Source organism: Hypomesus nipponensis, chromosome 23 (genome assembly GCF_054491055.1).
Source record: "Hypomesus nipponensis isolate SF chromosome 23, ASM5449105v1, whole genome shotgun sequence".
Taxonomy (NCBI): Eukaryota; Metazoa; Chordata; class Actinopteri; order Osmeriformes; family Osmeridae; genus Hypomesus; species Hypomesus nipponensis.
This window is the reverse complement of record NC_140383.1, coordinates 6,217,895-6,223,782: the sequence shown is the minus strand read 5'-3', so window position 1 is coordinate 6,223,782 and position 5,888 is coordinate 6,217,895.

Here is a 5,888-nt window from a genome sequence, read left to right as displayed (position 1 = left end):
GGGGTAATTATTTCATCAATTCAAACTAATCTGGAGCAATGTTTTCCGATTTATAGTCATTATAGAGCCATTACCACATAGGTCACCATTTCTGACAGCCGTCAGAATGTGTGACCCACATAAAAAAACCGATCTTGTAAGATTATATGTTCCCACCGTTACTGCTTCCCAAAGCTACTAAAACTTTGAAAGATGGTTGTGGGTAGTTATTTCATCAATTCATACTTTTCTTGAACGTTTTTTTTCCCCATTTAGAGTCATCATAGAGCCTATACCACATAGGTCACCATTTCTGACGGCCGTCAGAATGTCTGACCCACAGGAAAAAAAACGATTTTATATGTTTTCCCACCTTTACTGCTTCCCAAAGCTAATACAACTTCGAAAGATGGTTTGGGGTAGTTATTTCATCAATTCACACTAATCTGGAGAATTGTTTTCCCATTTAGAGTCATCATAGAGCCATTACCACATAGGTCACCATTTCTGACGGCCGTCAGAATGTGTGACCCACAGAAAAAAAACGATTTTGTAAGAATATATGTTCCCACCGTTACTGCTTCCCAAAGCTAATAAAACTTCGAAAGATGGTTTGGGGTGGTTATTTCATCAATTCACACTAATCTGGAGCAATGTTTTCCGATTTGGAGTAATTATAGAGCCATTACCACATAGGTCACCATTTCTGACGGCCGTCAGAATGTGTGACCCACAGAAAAAAAACGATTTAATATGTTTTCCCACCTTTACTGCTTCCCAAAGCTAATAAAACTTCGAAAGATGATTTGGGGTAATTATTTCATCAACTCAAACTAATCTGGAGCAATGTTTTCCGATTTGGAGTAATTATAGAGCCATTACCACATAGGTCACCATTTCTGACGGCTGTCAGAATGTGTGACCCACAGGAAAAAAAACGATTTAATATGTTTTCCCACCTTTACTGCTTCCCAAAGCTAATACAACTTCGAAAGATGATTTGGGGTAATTATTTCATCAACTCAAACTAATCTGGAGCAATGTTTTCCGATTTGGAGTAATTATAGAGCCATTACCACATAGGTCACCATTTCTGACGGCCGTCAGAATGTGTGACCCACAGGAAAAAAAACGATTTAATATGTTTTCCCACCTTTACTGCTTCCCAAAGCTAATACAACTTCGAAAGATGATTTGGGGTAATTATTTCATCAACTCAAACTAATCTGGAGCAATGTTTTCCGATTTGGAGTAATTATAGAGCCATTACCACATAGGTCACCATTTCTGACGGCCGTCAGAATGTGTGACCCACAGAAAAAAAACGATTTTGTAAGAATATATTTTCCCACCGTTACTGCTTCCCAAAGCTAATACAACTTCGAAAGATGGTTTGGGGTAGTTATTTCATCAAATCACACTAATCTGGAGCAATGTTTTCCGATTTATAGTCATTATAGAGCCATTACCACATAGGTCACCATTTCTGACGGCCGTCAGAATGTGTGACCCACAGAAAAAAACCGATTTTGTAAGAATATATGTTCCCACCGTTACTGCTTCCCAAAGCTAATAAAACTTCGAAAGATGGTTTGGGGTGGTTATTTCATCAATTCACACTAATCTGGAGCAATGTTTTCCGATTTGGAGTAATTATAGAGCCATTACCACATAGGTCACCATTTCTGACGGCCGTCAGAATGTGTGACCCACAGAAAAAAAACGATTTAATATGTTTTCCCACCTTTACTGCTTCCCAAAGCTAATAAAACTTCGAAAGATGATTTGGGGTAATTATTTCATCAACTCAAACTAATCTGGAGCAATGTTTTCCGATTTGGAGTAATTATAGAGCCATTACCACATAGGTCACCATTTCTGACGGCTGTCAGAATGTGTGACCCACAGGAAAAAAAACGATTTAATATGTTTTCCCACCTTTACTGCTTCCCAAAGCTAATACAACTTCGAAAGATGATTTGGGGTAATTATTTCATCAACTCAAACTAATCTGGAGCAATGTTTTCCGATTTGGAGTAATTATAGAGCCATTACCACATAGGTCACCATTTCTGACGGCCGTCAGAATGTGTGACCCACAGGAAAAAAAACGATTTAATATGTTTTCCCACCTTTACTGCTTCCCAAAGCTAATACAACTTCGAAAGATGATTTGGGGTAATTATTTCATCAACTCAAACTAATCTGGAGCAATGTTTTCCGATTTGGAGTAATTATAGAGCCATTACCACATAGGTCACCATTTCTGACGGCCGTCAGAATGTGTGACCCACAGAAAAAAAACGATTTTGTAAGAATATATTTTCCCACCGTTACTGCTTCCCAAAGCTAATACAACTTCGAAAGATGGTTTGGGGTAGTTATTTCATCAATTCACACTAATCTGGAGCAATGTTTTCCGATTTATAGTCATTATAGAGCCATTACCACATAGGTCACCATTTCTGACGGCCGTCAGAATGTGTGACCCACATAAAAAAAACGATCTTGTAAGATTATATGTTCCCACCGTTACTGCTTCCCAAAGCTACTAAAACTTCGAAAGATGGTTGTGGGTAGTTATTTCATCAATTCATAATATTCTTGAACGTTTTTTTTCCCATTTAGAGTCATCATAGAGCCATTACCACATAGGTCACCATTTCTGACGGCCGTCAGAATGTGTGACCCACAGAAAAAAAACGATTTTATATGTTTTCCCACCTTTACTGCTTCCCAAAGCTAATAAAACTTCGAAAGATGATTTGGGGTAATTATTTCATCAACTCAAACTAATCTGGAGCAATGTTTTTCGATTTGGAGTAATTATAGAGCCATTACCACATAGGTCACCATTTCTGACGGCCGTCAGAATGTGTGACCCACAGAAAAAAAAACGATTTTGTAAGAATATATGTTCCCACCGTTACTGCTTCCCAAAGCTAATAAAACTTCGAAAGATGGTTTGGGGTAGTTATTTCATCAATTCATACTACTCTTGAACGTTTTTTTCCCATTTAGAGTCATCATAGAGCCATTACCACATAGGTCACCATTTCTGACGGCCGTCAGAATGTGTGACCCACAGAAAAAAAACGATTTTATATGTTTTCCCACCTTTACTGCTTCCCAAAGCTAATAAAACTTCGAAAGATGATTTGGGGTAATTATTTCATCAACTCAAACTAATCTGGAGCAATGTTTTCCGATTTGGAGTAATTATAGAGCCATTACCACATAGGTCACCATTTCTGACGGCCGTCAGAATGTGTGACCCACAGAAAAAAGAAACGATTTTGTAAGAATATATGTTCCCACCGTTACTGCTTCCCAAAGCTAATAAAACTTCGAAAGATGGTTTGGGGTAGTTATTTCATCAATTCATAATACTCTTGAACGTTTTTTTTTCCATTTAGAGTCATCATAGAGCCATTACCACATAGGTCACCATTTCTGACGGCCGTCAGAATGTGTGACCCACAGAAAAAAAACGATTTAATATGTTTTCCCACCTTTACTGCTTCCCAAAGCTAATACAACTTCGAAAGATGATTTGGGGTAATTATTTCATCAATTCACACTATTCTTGAACGTTTTTTTCCCATTTAGAGTCATCATAGAGCCATTACCACATAGGTCACCATTTCTGACGGCCGTCAGAATGTGTGACCCACAGAAAAAAAAACGATTTTGTAAGAATATATGTTCCCACCGTTACTGCTTCCCAAAGCTAATAAAACTTTGAAAGATGGTTTGGGGTAGTTATTTCATCAATTTATACTACTCTTGAACGTTTTTTTTCCCATTTAGAGTCATCATAGAGCCATTACCACGTAGGTCACCATTTCTGACGGCCGTCAGAATGTGTGACCCACAGAAAAAAACCGATTTTGTAAGAATATATTTTCCCACCGTTACTGCTTCCCAAAGCTAATAAAACTTCGAAAGATGGTTTGGGGTGGTTATTTCATCAATTCACACTAATCTGGAGCAATGTTTTCCGATTTATAGTCATTATAGAGCCATTACCACATAGGTCACCATTTCTGACGGCCGTCAGAATGTGTGACCCACAGAAAAAAAACGATTTAATATGTTTTCCCACCGTTACTGCTTCCCAAAGCTAATAAAACTTCGAAAGATGGTTTGGGGTGGTTATTTCATCAATTCACACTAATCTGGAGCAATGTTTTCCGATTTATAGTCATTATAGAGCCATTACCACATAGGTCACCATTTCTGACGGCCGTCAGAATGTGTGACCCACAGAAAAAAAACGATTTAATATGTTTTCCCACCTTTACTGCTTCCCAAAGCTAATAAAACTTCGAAAGATGATTTGGGGTAATTATTTCATCAACTCAAACTAATCTGGAGCAATGTTTTCCGATTTGGAGTAATTATAGAGCCATTACCACATAGGTCACCATTTCTGACGGCCGTCAGAATGTGTGACCCACAGGAAAAAAAACGATTTAATATGTTTTCCCACCTTTACTGCTTCCCAAAGCTAATACAACTTCGAAAGATGATTTGGGGTAATTATTTCATCAACTCAAACTAATCTGGAGCAATGTTTTCCGATTTGGAGTAATTATAGAGCCATTACCACATAGGTCACCATTTCTGACGGCCGTCAGAATGTGTGACCCACAGAAAAAAAACGATTTTGTAAGAATATATTTTCCCACCGTTACTGCTTCCCAAAGCTAATACAACTTCGAAAGATGGTTTGGGGTAGTTATTTCATCAAATCACACTAATCTGGAGCAATGTTTTCCGATTTATAGTCATTATAGAGCCATTACCACATAGGTCACCATTTCTGACGGCCGTCAGAATGTGTGACCCACAGAAAAAAACCGATTTTGTAAGAATATATGTTCCCACCGTTACTGCTTCCCAAAGCTAATAAAACTTCGAAAGATGGTTTGGGGTGGTTATTTCATCAATTCACACTAATCTGGAGCAATGTTTTCCGATTTGGAGTAATTATAGAGCCATTACCACATAGGTCACCATTTCTGACGGCCGTCAGAATGTGTGACCCACAGAAAAAAAACGATTTAATATGTTTTCCCACCTTTACTGCTTCCCAAAGCTAATAAAACTTCGAAAGATGATTTGGGGTAATTATTTCATCAACTCAAACTAATCTGGAGCAATGTTTTCCGATTTGGAGTAATTATAGAGCCATTACCACATAGGTCACCATTTCTGACGGCTGTCAGAATGTGTGACCCACAGGAAAAAAAACGATTTAATATGTTTTCCCACCTTTACTGCTTCCCAAAGCTAATACAACTTCGAAAGATGATTTGGGGTAATTATTTCATCAACTCAAACTAATCTGGAGCAATGTTTTCCGATTTGGAGTAATTATAGAGCCATTACCACATAGGTCACCATTTCTGACGGCCGTCAGAATGTGTGACCCACAGGAAAAAAAACGATTTAATATGTTTTCCCACCTTTACTGCTTCCCAAAGCTAATACAACTTCGAAAGATGATTTGGGGTAATTATTTCATCAACTCAAACTAATCTGGAGCAATGTTTTCCGATTTGGAGTAATTATAGAGCCATTACCACATAGGTCACCATTTCTGACGGCCGTCAGAATGTGTGACCCACAGAAAAAAAACGATTTTGTAAGAATATATTTTCCCACCGTTACTGCTTCCCAAAGCTAATACAACTTCGAAAGATGGTTTGGGGTAGTTATTTCATCAATTCACACTAATCTGGAGCAATGTTTTCCGATTTATAGTCATTATAGAGCCATTACCACATAGGTCACCATTTCTGACGGCCGTCAGAATGTGTGACCCACATAAAAAAAACGATCTTGTAAGATTATATGTTCCCACCGTTACTGCTTCCCAAAGCTACTAAAACTTCGAAAGATGG